The sequence below is a fragment of the Protopterus annectens genome, chromosome 5.part0 (assembly GCF_019279795.1).
Source record: "Protopterus annectens isolate FY-2018-M chromosome 5.part0, PAN1.0, whole genome shotgun sequence".
NCBI lineage: Eukaryota > Metazoa > Chordata > Ceratodontiformes > Protopteridae > Protopterus > Protopterus annectens.
In genome coordinates this window covers 1,793,169,521-1,793,188,407 of record NC_056735.1, presented here as the reverse complement: position 1 = coordinate 1,793,188,407, position 18,887 = coordinate 1,793,169,521, and positions in this window count along the sequence as shown.

The window sequence follows — 18,887 nt, the reverse complement described above, 5'->3', positions numbered from 1 at the left end:
GCAATAGAGGCCCCTACAAGATTGGTAGGCCTTTTTTCAAAGCTTGTTTTCTCAAAGCTTGGATGGTACAGTGGTGCAGTAGTAGCGTTGTCATCTCACAAGTGGTTCTCTGGTTCGATTCTTGACTGGAGGGCCTGCTGTGTGGAGTCTGCATATCCTCCCTGTGTTCGTGTGGGTTTCCTCCGGGTGCTCCAGTTTTCTTCCATGTTACAAAGATGTGTCTGGAGTGTTTCTCCTGGGCCTCTGCTGAAAATTGGCTTCATTACAAGTCAGACTTTCCCGGTAAACAAATGCTAAATAACAATAAAAATTGTTTCAGGCCTTCATGATACTCAAGCACCTTCCTCTCAGCCTGCTCCTACAACTTCTCCCACAACTTCTCAAAGGATTAGGGGCAATGACTCATCTGACGAATTTTCCTCTGAGGAAGAGGAATCTTTGGATTATTCTACACAAATCTACTTTCCCCAGGAATATGTTCCCCTGAGAGGGAGCGAGTCAGTGCTGACTCTCCTTTGGAAGAGAGATCCTTTGGCGAAAGACTCCTGAAATGGGAGAACACTAAGTGGGATACTTCCCAAATTTCTGATGCTCAGAAAAGATACTGTCAACTTTTACAAGTTGATGTCCCTGGTCCCTCTGCAGTTCCACCTGTGCATCCAGCATTTCTGGATGCCTTTCACAGATCTTCACAAAACCGATTCCCAGGCCCAGTCCCCAGCCACCAAGAAACCAGACATCTTCTACAATGTCCTTGAGAATTGTAAATTCCTTTTTAGGTGCCCTTCTGCAGACCCTGCAGTCATTTATATAGCTACTGATAAATCATCTAGGATGCTTCCCTCTACCACTCTTCCCCCATCAGACAAAGAGAGTAGAACCCTTGAGAGACTGGGTAAAAAAGGCCTACACTTCAGCCACCGTGGCTTTCAGGGACATCAATTTTCAGACACACATGACTACTCCTTTGCTTTTGTCTCAGGCATTTAGTGCTATTGCAGGTCTTCCACATTCAGAAGGAAAAACCTTAGCTATATCTATCCTGGGAGTTTCCTCCCAAGTGGCAAGACATTCCATTAAATGTAGCATTAATGCTGCAGAAGCTTATGGCAAGGGCAGCTGCTACTGGTTCAGTTCTTAGATTTTTCTGGCTCAGGTTGCAGCCCCTCCAGGATGACTTCAAATGTAAATTGATGGATGCAGTGTTAGACAATTCAGCCTTATTTGGTAAGGCAGCAGCCTCTCCAAGTCCCTACAGGAAAAAAAAAAAAAGAAACTCAAGGAGTTGAAACAAATCCTGTTTTTTTCCTGTGCTCAGGTTTCTTAGAATTTCTCATTTAAGCGAGTTTTCATCCAAGAAAGAAAGCGAGAAACAACAGAAGCCTAGAGATTCTCAACTACCTTCACAAGAAAGGCAGTCCTTTCCCGGCAGAGCAGGGAATCTGACTGCCCTGCAGATGTCTCTCTTTCCTGTCTTTCACTTTGCCTTTCAAATACTCGCAGGGTCTGGGAAACCATCACCCAAGGCACCTGGGTTCTCTCCATAATGAAAAAAGGTTACTTCTTGGTTTGGCACTCCAACCCCACCTTCATGGACATCCCTCAGCTGCCCCTCTTTCCAGAGCTCCTTTGGGAGCTTTTTCAAAAGAGCTTCATTCAAAAAGTTCCTTAAACCAAAAGAGGGAAAGGCTTCTATTCAAGAATGTCCTTAGTGACCAGAAAGGAAGCTCCCTGGAGAGACCAATCCTGGATTTATCCCATCTCAACACCTTCCTAAATGTTCCTACCTTCAGAATGTTGACACTCCAAACTCTTTTCCCCCTTATCCTTCCACAAGGATGCATGTCGTCTCTAGATATAAAAAATGCTTATCTTCACACCCCAGTTCCACCCAGTGTTCAGGAAATTTAGTTTTTCTGTGGGTTCCTGGCATTTTTAGTTCTCTGCCTTGCCCTTTGGTCTTTCTACAGCACCAAGGGTATTCACAAAATGTCTGGCTCCAGTGATTGCACATTGCAGACTTGTGGGCATCCAGATTTTGCCATACCTGGACAACTTGCTCTTACTGACCCCAACTTCCCATAATGCTCCAAAACTTGGAGACCACCATTTCACTCTGTGGAAAACTGGGATTCACTATCAACTACAGGAAATCAATCCTCACCCCTTCACAGTACTACATTTTTTTGGGCTGTCTAATCCTGACAGACATCGTGAGAGTGTTACCTCCACCTCAGAAGGTGCAGGGCCTGTTGGCCCTCCTTTCACACTCTTCTCCTGTTGACTCGCATCACGGCCAGGGAGTTCCTTGGAGTGCTGGATTCATGGCTTCAATCATTCCCATGGTACCGATGGCAAAACTCCACATGAGGAAATTCCAGTGGTTCCTCAGATCGGTGTGAACCCAGCATTCGCACCCACTAGAATACAAAGTTCCCCTCATTTCTTGCCTAAAGAGGGAACTTCCCTGGTGGATCCAACATACAGACCTAAATCCTGGACTGCCCCTGTATCCTCTCACACCAGTACTAGAACTCTACACAGGTGGGCTGTGGAGTAGCCTTGGGCAAATTCACAGTTGAGAGAATTTGGTCTCCTTCCCAAAAAACAGAACACATCAACACCAGGGAAATGTGAACATTGTTAGCTCTACAAACATTTCAACGTCTTCTTGGCTCAGACCCTCTACAACTGTTCACAGACAACATGGCAGTCCTCTGGTATGTGAACAAGTCAGGGGAGGGACCAAATCCTATCATCTTTGCAGGTTGGCTCTTCTGGTATGGAATTTCTTGCCCAGTACCACATGACTATTCAGGCAGTGTACATTCCCTCTAAATGGAATCTCATGGCAGACTCCCTAAGCAGGTCCCTGACTCAATTGCACAAATGAATACTTCGCAGGGATGTGTTCCTGAACATAGTCCACCAATAGGGTATTCCTCAAATAGATTTATTTGCCTCCCTCCTAAACAGATAACTTCCAAAATTTTGTGCCAGAGTCCCAAGTCTTCTGGTTTGGAAGGTAGATGCCCTTTTCTTCTCTTGGAAGGGGATGTTTCTGTATGTATTCCCTCCCCTTCCTCTAATAACAAAGGTCCTGTTCAAGAATTAACAGAACCAACCAAAAATCTTGCTAATGACTCCCTTTTGGCCAAGACAATACTGTTTCCTGCTCCTATATTTAGCCAAGGGCCATCACCACAAGTTACTCCACAGAGTGGACCTACTCACACAGAACAAAGGATCCCTAATACCACACCTGTCAGTGCTACAGCTGACACTGTGTGTGATGGATTCTAATCCCCTTCAGATTCCTATTTTCAGAGGATGTGCTCAGGGTTTTGCAGGAGACCAGAAAATCCAATACCAGAAAAACTTGCGTTTCCAAGTGCGAAAGATTTTCACTCTGGTGTCTCTCTAAGAACCAAGACCCACTGACAGTTAAAATCCCAAATGGTTCTGTCTTTCTTGTGTGAATTGCTCTCTGCTGGCTTGGCTTACTCTTTGGTCAAAGCACACATCCACTATTTCTGCTTGTCTGCCTCTTTCTCCCCTTCTAGCATCCAGATTTGTGGTGAAACAATTCCTTAAGGGCGCCCGTCACATTAGATCTCCCAGGAAACCTATTCCTCCTCCTTGTGACATTTTGAGCCTGCATATTTGGCCTCCCTAAAACATTGCTCTTAGAAAACTGTTTTACTAGTGGCCTTGACCTTAGCCAGGAGAGTGTTGGAGCTTCAAGCCGTTATGGAGGTGCCCCCCTTGGTATTTCATAAGGATAGGATATCTTTGAGAACAAATCTAACGTGGTTAATGAGTTATCCCTTAATTCAGTTCATTCAATTACCTCCCTTCTCCCCAAAACTGCAGTGAGAAAGTACTACACTCCTTAGTGTACACAGACAACTTAGGTTTTACCTGGGCAAGACTAAAGCTATTAGGAAATCTGATCAGCTGTTTGTGAAATTTCATCCCAGATCTCTGGGTTTACCCATTTCCAAGCAGACTATTTCATCTTGGATTTCAATGACTATTTGTGTTTGTTGTACTCTCAATGGAAAGAGCTTCTCTTCACCCATGAAAGCCCACTCTACCAGGGCTGTAGCTTCCTGTAAGGCATTCTTCAAGGGCTTAGGTAACAGTGCCATCCTTGAAGCAGCCACCTGGTCTTCTATCCATACCTTTACCAAACACTGCAAACTGAATGGCATTTCCTGATCCAGAGCTGGATTTGTTAATGCCATTTTAACATAGCTTCATTGAGAGCCCCCCTGCTCCTTCCTCATCCCTTCCTTGAGCTTTGGCACTCTCCCTCATGTTAAGAATACTGCAGCAAGTGAGTAGAAGGGCATGAAAAAGTTGGAAAAATCTTACCATAACCATAGTTGTCCTTATCTTCATTGCAGTATTCTATCCCCCCCCCTGGTCTATTGTTTTGCTTGGATGTAGTGACCTTTTATGTCCTTAGTCTGGCATTCCTCGTGGGACTTTCAGTTCTGAGGGTGGTACGTGCATACATCACTTTTTGTGGCCTACATCTTACAACAGTAATACAAGACTTTTGTATACTGGCCGTTGAGTTGCCTTCATGCGGGAGATCTGTCAGGTGAAGAATAATGCAGCAGTGAAGAGAAGGACATCTATGGTTATGGGAAGATTTTACACAACTATTCTTTCTGACTTCTCATTGTTAATTTCCATGGCTTTCATCATTTTGTGTTATTTTTTTCATTTATTCATTCATTTATTTTTGCTTAATACTAGCCTTTGTCTGTAACGTTAACCAGTGATATTAATCTAGATGTTTACCCATGTAAAAATGGGGGAAATTATCTTAATTCTGCTTATTCCCCCACCCAAGCAGTCCAGGAGTATAATGTTATATTGACTTCTTTTCAGACTGTCTTGCTTTTTACAGTGCAAGTCCTGGATCCATTCATTACAACTAATGAAAATATGTTCTTGCTTTAATATCTTTACTGTACACATCAGCCGCTTTTTATAAGACTATTAATGAGAACAAAAACTGTTTTATTTGCAGTTACTACTACACTCCCTTAAGTGTTGTTCTAAGCATTAATGACACAGTGGGGTATATGCTTTACAGTTCACCTGCCAGTTTAACACAACTAACAAAATTCCAGTCTTAGTAGCTCTTTGCAAAGCTACATTTCACATGTCTAAATGTGTGTTTAATGGGATATGGTATTTTACAGCCTCCCATTTATTCACTAACTTCACAGTGTTGCCAAAGTCCTTACTCATCATCTCCATCTCACAACGCTGGTCTCTCATTGAAATCTAAACTTCTGATTCTTTTACTTAGCCCCTGTGTTTTTTCTGTCACTCACGCATTTTCTTTTGGAGCAATGGAAAGTGTTTCACTGGCAAAGTCTCTGTCTGGACTTTATTCTCAAAAGAATGAGAAACAGTCTTTCTACTTGATGGCTCACTATTTCTTCCTCAAATTATTTTGCTTCCAAAAATGTATTTGCTCCTCAGTGAAAACAATATTCTGAAGACAGATGGATGCAGAAGCTTGAATCTCACACTTGCCTCTTGATATTCCGTGATTACTGCAATAAACTTATTTTTCATCCTTGTGTATAGCGAATAGTCATTTTTCATAAACGCTGTCTCTCCAATTTTTAATGTTTCCTTTCTGACACGTTTGTTGTGCAACTCTTGCTGTTGGTGTCATTGCTTCTTTACTAATATATAGAGATTATATAGAATGTGTCTGTGATGATAGGAGGTACTGCCACCATGCCAGGGAAATAGGGCAGTGGATTTGTAACATATGCAGCACAGCTAGCTGGAATTTTGTAAATTGTCATTTGTATAGCAAACTGATTTGTACAGATGCTTGTGCTGAAAATGTATCTGTGATGTTTGCTTGTGTTAAAATGCATCAACAGTGTGCCCTGCTAGAAGGAAAAGAAATGTACATGCATTGTTTTAACTGTTTAAATGTATACATTGTAACAGCATGTACTGGAAGTGAAGAGGTTAATCTCAACACACCTGACTTTCCACAATATTCTTGAAATTAAATTACTTTATTGGTTAAACTGTAAAGATGCTATTCCCCTTCCACAGTTTTGAATGGATCCAGCAACACCATGTCTGTGCTAAAGAACAGTTGATAGCTCCTGTAGGAAGAAGAGAAATATTTTATGGTTTTATGACTTTCAGGAGATCTGAGCAAAGTTTTGTCTGTGTGAATAGTAATATCTAGGTGGTAAAATCCTGTCAGCTTCTAGTGTTGGTGAGTGTGGGAAACAGAGTCAGATGAGCAGGTGTGATGTCCTTGTGTAATCAACTCAGACATAATATTTAGATAGGAGATCGCTATCAGCATTCTGTATTCTGTGTTTGATCTGACAACAAGGACCACTCACCCACATCATCTTGCCTTGCAGTAGTAAGTAACTCATCTAGGGAACAGTAATTCTTTTTAGATTAGTCAGGAAAACAGTGATATTAGAATAAGTATTGTTTTTCTAAAACAAACTTTCCATCTGTGTTATTTTTAATATCCCCTGTGACTGAAGCTCTGGTGTTTACTGTAAATAGGTATTTAGTATTTTCTTGTACTTTTATTGATTATTAAATATATTTAAAATTGTGGCTGGCCTTTTTACAAACTATTTAAGCTTTGAGAGCATGTGCACATTTATTTGGTGATAACTCTGGCCACTCCTGAAAGCCTGGCTGTTTGGTCAGCATTACCATTTGTATTAAATATTAACTTCACTCTGTTTAATTGGATACCCTTTTAAGAGCCTTAAAGTAACTGACTGGTATCAGTGAAACTACCGTATAGTGTGGATAAAGTTGTTAGAGCGGGTAATTTGTGCCAGCCTTTCCCAGGTGTGTGTGTGTGTGTGTGTGTGTCAACTACTTGGAGGGACACAAAGCACTGGTTTCACAGTTGCAGTGGGAAGCCTTATTGGGGTTCTGGAGGGAGACAGACACACAGACTCCAGGCTGTGTGTGTGCCCTGTTTGCTCTTAAGGGAAATTTTGCTTGATGCAGAGAGGTCTGCATCTGAGAATACTGAGTATATCCATTTGTATTCCAAGTGAACATCCCTGACCAGTGTCAGTGGTGAGGATTCAGGCTCCTTGATTACTAGCCCAACATGGAGACATCACATTGATGGCAGGGTGGGACCATAGTATATTGGTGAGCAGTGGTGTGGATATTGAACTTATGTAGCCTGTAAGCAGCTGTCACTCAAGGTGTGTACTGTCAGGCAACCACAAGGTGAACATTCAGAGTTTCATATCACAACAGTTTTTATTTATTTTGGTAGTTTTGTTAATTAGAAAGAGCAGGCCAGGATGTCAGCAAAGGATTAATGCAAACTGGCAACCAGTTGGCCAAGGTGTGTGTGAAGTCAAAGGATTGGGGTATGCTAGCCTGACTAAAGAGGAAATTATTTCAGCCATAGTCACAGCTCAGACCAGCAACTGGGGGGACAACCAGTTTGGTGATGGGAATTTGCAGCCCTCAGAAACAGGACAGTTCATCTTTTCCTCAGAAGGCTTAAAAATCCACTTGGAGTTGGGAGACTTGAGCTGAAGGCCAAATGTTTGGAACTAGAATCATCAGAAGCTGTGGCATTTGGAAGCTGAAGAAAAGGAGAAGCAACATCAGCATGAGAGGGGATTCTGACTCTTTGCCAGGGTTCTGGAGGTAATGGGGAAGGGAATAACTGAACCCCAGAAGCTACAAAGGTCAGTAAATTTCTTCCACAATTTACAGAGGGTCTTAATTTATTTCATATATTTGAGAGTGTGTGTAAACAGTATAATGTTGACCAAGGGCTCTGGGCACAGCTCCTGACCTCCTTACTCCTTGGTAAAGCTGTAACTGCTGTTTCTAAATTGTTTGATATTGTTTAAATTATAAAAAAAATCAAAGTCAAATGTTGTTTGCAAGAATGTTTGTTAACACCTGTAGCATACAGAACAAAGTTTTGTGAGAATAGACGTAAGGCAGATGAAAGTGGGCATGCTTATATTGCAGAGTTAAGCACTTGTTTTCATAGTTGAGTGAATGGGTATCAGGTCACTGCTTTTGAAGGGCTTGGTAATCCTTTTGGTGAGGGAACAAGCCCTTTGTATTTTGCCTGAGGACATGAAAATCTGGTTGGCAGAGCAAGAGTGCAACTCTGGAGATGAGCTGGGGAAAATGGGGATCTCAACTTAGCAAGCAGGGCATCACTGCACAGGAAAGGAACACCTAATGCTGCACATGGATTTAAGGGACCCCATGGTGGGCAGGCTAAAATGCCCCAACAAATTCCAGCAGTAACAGGAGAAGCCACTATTTCAGGCATACAACCACAATCAAGGGTTAAATGTTTTGATGTAACCAGTGGGGCCATGTAGCATATAGATGTCCATGGAGGCAAGATGGGGAACAAAAGGTAGGAGGGCCAGCAAGTGGAAATAACAGTTTGCCAGTGGTAAGTTGCCTGGAGAAAACTGAGGTGTTAAGCTACCATAAGAGGTTATATGCTATCTTAGTGGATGGAAAACAGGCCAATGCTGAGAGGGTGACAGCTTCTGACATAGCCATTGTGAAGCCTGCAGTGGTTAAAGAGGAGCAGTACTTGCTTGGGCAGTCTACTTCAGTCAGAGCTTTAGGAGAGGCCCCATTCCAAATGCTTTTGGCCAGGGTTCACCTTGACCTGGAGGGTGGAAAAGGAAGCAAGCAAGTAGGTGTATTTGAGTATATCTCTGCAGGAATGATTTTGATAATGCAGTACCTTGTGGGCATGTTGTTGCAGGCAGTCAGGCTTGGAGACCGGCATGTGGGTCTGGTAGCCTGGGGGGAGACCCAGACAGACACCACACCTGAAACCAGGGCTGGTGATGGGGATATTTCACAGAGGGAATTACCCTGTAGCAGTGATCTTGAAGGTGTGTCAAGTGCTGGTAGGTACTGATGTTCCATTGGACAGAGTAACTGCAAGGGCAGAGGTGAGTGGTAGTATGCAGGTTGACAGTGAAGCATTGCTGTCAGTGGATACCAGATGTCCAGTGGAAGGTGAGCTGGGAAGAGTCACAGAAGTAGAGCTAAGACAGGCTCCGCTCTCAGACCCTACAATCAGAGGCTTGAGGGAGATAGCTTAGGGAGGCACCTGATTCTCAAGGAAAAGGGAAATCTGTATACTGGAACAAAGGGTTACTGTATAGAGAGTGGATCCCTGAGGGAGGGCTAGAGGATGAGGTAATACAGCAGTAGGTAGTGCCTCGAGCCTACCATCTGGCACTTCTAGCCATAGCCCATGGCATTTCTTTTATAGGTCATATGAACATAGTGTACCAAGAGATGTATTATGCAGAACATTTATAAAATCAGTAAAGTCTGTTCCTTCCAATGTCTGTGGTACAGCAGAAAATCTCAGGTTTTCTCTGCATGTATAGTATTCTGTTTTTGATTTGCTCTTCTTGTGAAGTCTCATGCTCCGCCAGCCTCTTCTTCATTTAATCTTCTGATTTTTACAGTTTTATCAGGTCATCTGAATAGCTAGTTAAAGCTTCTATTTGCCCAACCTTTTATTTGACTGTATGTAGTCTTTTGGTGTTTCATTTGTTTTAAACACCTCTGAGTACATTTGATTTATTTTTTTCTCTAAATTACTGAACGTCATCTCCTGTACTAAAGCTGTAACTTGAACTGTAACATTTTATCCAGTTGTGGTGGTGCTGTGGTAGCATTGTCGCCTCACAGTAAGACGCTGTCCAGTTCGATTCTCAGCTAAGACCGTATTCTGTGTGGAGACATGCGTGGATGGGCGTACCTTCGTTGAAGATTGTGTGTCAGGGCTGGTAACTCGGCACGTAAAAATCAACTACCAATCATTAGCAGACTGTTCCACTGTGACGACCCCTAACTGGTAAAAGCCATAAGAAACAACGACAAGAAGTGTTTTTTTTCACAATTTCAGTCTTCACACTGGAAGAGCTCCGTGCAGCCATTTTTGAAGTCATGGAAGTTCAAGGTCTTGATTACCATACCATGCCTTGCAGTAGAGTAGCTGACCTACACAGGGATCAGTTGGTTGGCTTATCTCCTGCTCCAGCTGGTAAGATAGAAGAACAGAGTTTAAGCTTAATCCTAAACCTAGTTCCACAACAAAGTCCACCAGTAGCCTCTGGGGCTGAGAGATCTCACACATGAATGCATCCCCCTTTCTTAATAGGTTGGCATCTAGCTGCTGTTCTGTAGATGACCTTGATTATAGTCATAATGTGATAACTCAGGAAGAGGCTAGACTGAGGTAGGAGGATGCAATAGGGCGTAATGAGATGGCTTGCTTGACGAGAGAAACTTGCAAGGAGTTATTGCAGGCAAAGTAGCCAGAAGCCAGTAGTAGGCAGGTTGAATTGAATGTGTGTGAAGAATTTATTCAGATAAGTAAAACTAGAACTGTAATGGAAGAAAAATGCATTAGAGAGGTGAGAAATTGTGATTGTTCATTTGTCGTAGGTACTATATGGTGGTGGAGCTGAGGGATCTGTAGGGTGGAAGTGAGTGCAGAACATGGAAGTGTGCTAGGATGCTAAAAATGTTCATCTTTAAAAGTGTGATTTGGGAGTTCGGAGCCTCTGTTAGTGGCAGATGATGTCTTGTTAGGACATGAGTAAATGCAAGAAGAATGAAGAAATGATAGACTAGATAGGAAAACTGACATGACAAGGCAGGAGGCAAGTGAAGTGTGAATAGAGAGGAACGGCTCTAGAGTAAAGGTGGAGGGGTGATGAGACAATGAGGAGACAGATATGCCCTTATGCAGAAGAGAGAGAGAGATTGAGTGTACATTACAGAGGGGACTAAAAACAATGAGGGGAGAATTGATGAAGAGTTGGTGGTAGAAGCTAGTATAGATTCAAGATCAGGATCACCAAGAAGGTGAGAAATGGCTCTAGGCTTTTCATAACGCACAAAATAGAAGATTACAGGTGTATAAAGGCAGAGCTTCAGAAGTATAGAGAAATTAGCTTGGAAGTGGGTAGCTTATTTGGTTGCTTCCTTATCTGTTTATCTAGATATATGTTTATTTCACTTAAACAGGTACGTATGGTGGTCTGAGGACCTTTTTCAACAGAAACCTGAGAAGACAGTAACATTGTAATGCATCAACAGACAGACAAGTGGCCGGCATATTTTCAGTATTTCAAATTGAATTCTTGCACATCTGTAGGTCCTTCAACAAATGGTTCTCATTTTGTGTGGGTAAATAGTAATATAGGATAACTTTAACAGAGTAAAGTGCAGTATTTAAAGTCAGACTGCACACAATATTGCTTTGTCTGCAATGTAAATGTAAAGCAGTATACACAATTTATAGGAACTGATGAGAAGGGAGATTAGTGTTTTATTGTTTGGTGAGTTGACTAACGTCAGGTGATTAGGCAAGTTAGAATGGAATGGACAAGTGCCACATAGAACTGCTATGAGACTGATGTTAGAGGGGACAAGCCAAGAACTGTCAGAACTTATGGATGGCAGGAGGTGGATATGTCATTGTTACTGTCAGTGATTTAGTAAGTGGAGATAACAGAAGAGGGTCAAGGAAGGGACAGGGAAGTGGCCATGGCATGCACTGATATTTTCAGAGGTGATAATGGTGACAAGTGCTAGCACATCAAGGACTTGGTAAGATCCATGACTGAAGTTCCTAGCTCAGAAAGTCATGTGATGATTGGGGTATGGCTCAGTAGGTCACTGTAGCTATCAGGGCAAAAATGACTACCATTTGTGAACTTCATCTCTCTCTCTCTCTATAGGTGGGAGTGGCTTACAGTAATCTGGATACAAAGTTTTATCAGGGTGGCTTTGCTGTTAGATTGTGGAAGAAAATAAAAAACAGATTGATAGGAGGACAAAAGGGCTACATTTACTAACATTAGGTGAGGTTTTTATTACTGTACCAGGAGTAAAGGCGCTGCAGACAATCATGGAGAACTTTGGCATCTTTTATTGAAGTATTTATAGTATCCAGCTTATACCTGCAAGCATATTTTATTATTCTCTAGAAACAATATTCCAAAATGAAGTGGATGTAGTACATAACCTTGTGGGACATCACTGTTAACAACTCTTGGGATAGACAATAATCACACTATGACGTGTTGTTTTGCTTACCCAGTGTTTTATCCATTGATGCATATATGAGTTGATGTTTAATGCTTTTTTATGTGGAATAGTGTCAGATTTCTTTACAAAGTCAGGATAATAAGTATGATCTATCTATCCCTTCATCGGGTACTTTTATCTTTTAAAGGAATGTCTCAAGATTCAGAAGGCAAGATCTTCCATTATTAAACCCATACAGTTAGTCAACAAATTGTCTGTGTCATTTTGAGTGTCGTAATTCTTTTCATAATTTTACATAAAATACAGTGTGCTGGATCTAAAATTGCTTGGGTCTGATGTTTCTGAATTGGTACCAATGTGGTCTGTAGGTCCGACATACACATGCTGACATTTTAGGTTAAACATGTCCACATGATATGATTTTGTTTAACAGGTTAGGTAGTGGTTTATTTAGATTTTGCATGTTTCTTTCTAAAAATCCACCACATATGTGTTCTGCTTCTATGAAACTTGAGATGATTGCATTTCACTGTTGCAGTAATGACACTTTATATTTTATGTCCTGCAGAAGCCTGAGATTGGCCTGAATACCAGCGATTTCACCTTCCCCTATGTCCTGGTAACTGCCCTTCCCTTCTGACTTTAGGATACTGATTGTATAAAGGGTCACCACCGTTCCCATCTTCAGTTCTTTCTTGCTGTTTGGGGATCAATGCTGTATATACATATTCAGTGTATTGGGTGGGCCCATAGTCAGAGAGGTCTGATCAGTACCCCATTGGGGAACATTTCTTTTATTTAGCTGATCTTAGTTTAATAGTTTTTATAGATGTCTGAAAAAAGTAAATAACTAGAGTATGAAAAGCAAATTTCATATAGGGATTTCTAGTGTATATCTTCTTTTTGGGTCATGAGCATGGCATTCCCAATTATCCTTAGTGCAGTTTTTTTCATTAATATCACCAAAAAGCATAGGACTCTGCCCCTCAAAAGATTCTGAGAACAAAACAAGTCCCTCTCTTGGCATCTGTATGCTATGGCAACCACCAATCCCTTCTGCAAGCTCACAAAGAAGAGGAACAAGTATCCCAAGGAAAGGGGTATAAACGAAGACACAGTTTCAGTGTTGGATAGCCCTGTGAGTCTTGATCATCAAAGAATGTGAGGTACTTTTGCAGCCCCTTCCAATGACTTCTACTACTGCAGAACCTCTGATGTGACTCTCCAGGAGGCTGCCATGCTTGCCTTGGCTCTTACATCCACTCAAGTCAAACTTCCTAAGGCATCAGTTGGATCTGAAGCTAGTTTGAAGGTCCTGGCTTATCATGGCAGATTTGTGGTTACAGAGGGGAGAGGGTAGCATCCTTCCCATTCTTGTCCCTAAACAGGGTCTGTGGACCAGATGTATTTCATAGCCACCCATCCACATCCTGAGGCATCTCATTCTAATGCCATATCCAAACCACTGATGCTTCTAGCCATTAGTTTGTCCCAGCCTGAGCTGTATTGGGCCAAGTCTCAGGCTACTTTCAGAACTTAGGCTGGCTGAGGACCTCATGGAATTGATTAGATCAAGGCAGATGCACCTTGAAAAGATTTGTGCTTCAGGAATCTCTCATGATAAAAGAAAGAGGGGCATTAGCTCCCTCAGGACAGGAGACATCTGATTCCTCATACTCAGATGAAGAGTAGCTAGCCAATGTTTATCGGCTCTCTCCTGGTTCATGTGCTAACTCTGAGTCTAAAGACCTTTCCTTTGGGCATACTCTTCACAGGATGATATACTTTAACTGGGAAGCTAAGGAGTACTCCAAAGTCTAAGAAAAAGATTTGGGCATTTTCTTGGGATGCCAGACCCTAAGCCTCTTGCTATTTCTCCAGTTCATAAGATCCAGGATGATGTGGTTTTTGACTCCTTGCAGCCAGATTCCAAGCCCCTTGCCGCCATGAAGCCTGACTATGTCTGCCAAGTACTTGAGTCTCAAAAGCACCTATATACAAATCTTGTATCAGATCCAGAGGTAGTGTCTTTAAGCTCCAAGAAATCCAGGGACTGCATGTCCTGGATTCCCTTCCAAATGACAGAGAACATGACTGTCAGTTATTTTGAGAAGAAAGCCTGCACTTCAGCCACCCTAGCCATGAGGGTGCTAAACTGCCAGTTTTACATGATTGACTAGCAGGAGGTCATCCTGGTTCAGTTAAAACAGAAGACTGGATTGAAGATGGGAGCCTTCAGAAGAAAATGCCAGATTTTTGTAACATCAGCTCCCAGATGGCTAGACATTCCTTAAAATATGGCTGCAATGCATTAGATGCAGCAAGTGAGGCAGCTTCCATGGGGAACTTCCCATTAGTATGTAGGTTTGGCAAAGAGAACAATCCCTCCAGTGAATTTAAAAGAGGATCTCCTTGATGCCCCCTCATTCCAAGGAGGTTTTTGGTCCCCAGTCAAAAATACTTTAAGAAAATTGCAAAAAATTTTACAGACCATGCAGGCAGTTAGGCATTTTACAGGCAGAGATATGTTAGGATTTAGTAAAACTTGGTCTTTTCTTCCCAACCCAACCAAAGGGAAAGATTAGAAAGGGAAGAAGTTTGTGCATGTATGTCCCTGTCCCTGATCTTCACTCATTGGCATTAAATCATGCAGGACAAGTGGGCTCTTCATTTCATAAGGTCCGGCTACACGATGTAATTTGTAGAAAAGCCAGGGTTTCTGACATAACCTTAATGTGAAAGAATCAACAAAAAGTTACTTAAGTGCAAAACTTTCTTGCTTACCTATACCAAATGGGGAGATAGGAACAGGATTTTACTCCAGACTCTCTCTGGTTCTAAGAAAAGGGTCTTGGAGATCCATTCTAGATTCGTCAAGACTAAATATATTCCTGCTTATACCAAAATTCTAACCATACAGAAACTCCTTATGATCATTCTAGAAGCTCTCATCTTCACCCTAGATATAAATGCCTACCTTCACATTCCCATAATCCAGGAGCAGAGGTGGGTACTGTGCTTCAAGGTGGGGGGGGGGTGGTTTGACACTTCCAGTTCTGTGCTTTTTCCATACTTGGACAACTGCCTGATCCAGGTGTCATCCCTCATGAAATGGAAGCATTTGCATAGTTAACCATGAACTGCTTTTCCAATATGGGTGTCTCCCTAAAACTACAAAATCTAAATCTAGAGCCCTTCACCAGGGTTACCTTTCTTGGAAGCATCTAGACTCCAAGCATCGGAAAGCCTACCCTCCTCAAGAGAAAATCCTTTTTCTGTTACTCTGCTTAAAGAAAATTGTAAAACAACTATCACAGCCAGAGAATTCCTTAGGCTGCTAGGGTATATGGCTTCCTGCTTCCTGATGGTCCATATCACCAGACTTCACATGAAGTTCCTTTGGTACCCGAATAAAATGACTGTTGTCAGCACCAGATTTCCTTGCAAGATGCTTGCTCCACTACTTTCTTCTGTAAAAAGAGTGATTCAGTGGTGGATAGAGGCCATCCATGTCAAATGGGAGCCCCTTTTCAGCTGGTGAGTGGCCCAAAACAGGTGCCTCAGATGTTGCTTAGAGTGCACAGTCAGGGAAGAAAAAGGTGGAAGGTAAGTTGAGACAACAGACTAGGAGAAAATGTGTGTCAAAATAGGTGTAAATGACCTGAAATGTATCTCTCTCTGAACTATATGAAGAGAGACATTATGGTGTATTCCGTGTGTGTCGGGCTGGTATGAGCCTGGCACTGAGCAGCATATTACCATCACAGAGGATGATGTCCCAGTATGAGCAAAGAATGATTTTTATCAACTCTTTCTGGTGTCATTCTAAGGGACTCCAATATTTGTCAGCTCAGGAGGACATGGTCAACAGACCAGCTTGCTTTGCCAAGGGTGGTCTGCACCTTTCTCCTCTAGGCTTTTGAATACTGGGTAAAAGCTCGTCTGTCCCATAGTGCCTTTTTTAGACAATGCCAAATTGACAAACCTACGACATAGCATACTCAACTCAACAGAATCTCAAGGTGTTTCTGCTCAGTGCCAGGAGCCTAAAAAAAAAAAAATCCCTCCAAGCCTTCTTCACACTCAAATATATGTAACTGTGCAGTTACTGAGACATGGTTTAAAGTGGCAGATAGTACCGCAGCAGTCAAGGTTTCAGTGCCTTCCACACTTTTTTAGACTAGTAACTGCACAGATGAGGGCTAAAGGTGGCAGTGACTCAATATACATCAATAACAAGCATACCTCTAAGGTGGTCAAATAGAATAACATGCTGGAGCTCCTCCACATGCCACTCACCATAGACAAAATCCTGTAACATGTACTAGCCAGCTATAGGTCACCTTCCATGTCTAAGAAACTCATAATGTATACTTAGACCTGCAGGAGACACTGTCCAACCCAACACCCTAGTCATGGGAGACTTTAATTACCCTTCTATAGATTGAGAATCCTACACTGCCTCAAATCTGCAGGTACAGAGATTCCTGGTCTTCATTAATGCAAGCATCTTTGACCAAACAGTATATAAACTTGATGGCAACTCCAACACACTGGAACTCTTGCTCACAAAGCACAGGAGAATGCAGGACCACCCAGTAGTGTCTGTGAACCTATGACAAGCTTGTCAAAGGTGACACATGCCACAATGTTTTGAGTTACATGCCAGTGATCATTAACAGTTACTAAAGACACAGCTTTTGCATTTGTTGCTTATGTGACGTGCATTGAATTATTTTTGTGCCAGGAGCTTTTGACACACCAAACCCAAAAGGTTCGCCATCACTGCCCCAGTGTCTCATCCTATCGTCCTCTCATATAAAACAGTGCATGGTATCTAGGTACAGAGAGGTCATCATACCACTGTACTCTGCCCATCATAGAGTATCATACCCCTTTGATATGTACCTGACCAGACACTTACAGCAATTGGAGTGACCACAAAGGATGTTCTTCATGTTTCACTGTTGCAGGCATTACATTCGGGCAATCTGCTGGCAGGTTGCCCTCAATCGGCCTGAATAACAAAGTCTTGGGTCCTGCGTCGGTTGCTGTCTCTTCTTCCATGACTTCAGGTCGTCATGGGTATAAAACATGCAGCCGAAGACATTTTAATCAGTCTTTCTTGCTGCACGGTGCCCGAAGCAGTAGTAGTCGCAAGTGCTGGTCGGCCGACTCCTGAAATTTTCGTTTTTGAGTTTCAGAACCAAAGTCTTCAACTAAAGCTAAGTACCCCATTGGGGAAGCTTTTTCTTGCTCCTTACCGATATCAGTAAAAGTTAATTGTATTACTTGTGGGAAGCAAATACCTCATAAGGATTTTCATTTGTACTGTTTTCCTTGCCTAGGCCCTGACCACAACGTGCCTTGCTGTCGGTTTTGTGCTAAATTTAACCAATGCACTAAGTGTCTGTATATTTTTGCTTCTAAATATTTTGACTCAAGATTCAACTATCCAGAAATGTCATTGGTTAGCAATCTGACTGCTGGAATTCACAAAAAACACAAAGAAAAAGACAGAGACAGACTGCCGAGGTCCAAAACCGATGACAAAGCTTCTCCTAAGCCAGTCGCCAGTTCGCCGGTACTCAGTGAGGTGCTTTCGCAGCCCCTGATGCCTGCTACTTTTGATTCGCAGGCCTCTACCGAGACCCATTCGGAGTCCGGTATGCTGCGAGACTCTTCAAGTATTGAACCCATGGATGTCTCTGCCTTAGATGGGTCCAGAGCTGCTGAGCAGGCACCGGCTTCTGAGGGTTTTTTCAGGCCTAAAGATTTGTATATTAAACCAACACCATCATCAAAAACAAGGCCAAAACCAACTTCTATGTCTAAAATCTGCCTCAAACCAACTTCTATGTCTAAAAAGCCGATGCACGGGCCATGTGTTCAGGCCCCTATGCCTAAAAAACAAATGATCAAAATGGCTGAGGATTTAATTACCTTGATCAGGGGTTCCCATCCCCCTCCTGCTAAGAGGCCTAGGCAAGGCACTGATTATGAATCTTCAGATCAGGTTTCCATTTTTTTCTGATTCCTCTTCTGATCAGGAATTTTTTATTCACCCTTATGAGGACTCTGATGCAGAAGAATCCATACCTTCTGCTTCTCCTCCTGAGGATTTTTCTTTTGGAGAAACTTTGCTTACCTTAAGGGAACATTTTCATTGGGAGAGTCAGGATTTTGCAGAATCCAAAAAGAGGCTAAGGGATTTCCTTCTTCCTCAGCATAGGCCTTTGGCTATACCTCCTATTTTAGACATTGTTGATTATGTTTGCTCAGAATCCAGCATGGCTCCTGATTCCCTGCCTTCGGCTCCTAGTAAGCCAGACAGATATTACAGGGTTCCTGACTCCTACAAGTTTCTTTTCAAAAACCCTACTGCTGATCCTGAAACAATTTCTCAGGGTCCCAAGGGTGTTATGGCTTCTACTGCTAAAAATCCTACCCCCTCTGATAGAGGTTTCAGGGTGCTGGGTAGATGGGGTAAGAAGGTTTACACGTCTGCAACTCCGGCAATCAGGGCTTTAAACTGTCAATTTCATATGCTTAAATAGCAGCATGTCATGGGCTTACATAAACAGAAAATGATGTTGATTTCTGACTGTGTGGAAATAGAGTTACAGGATTTATTGCATTCAGCTGAACAAGTTGGAAAGCATACTTTGCAATGTGGTTTTGATTCCTTGGAGGCCTCCTGCAGGACCGCTGTAACTGGATCTGTGATAAGAAGGCATGCTTGGCTCAAGGAGCAAAATCTGTCTGAT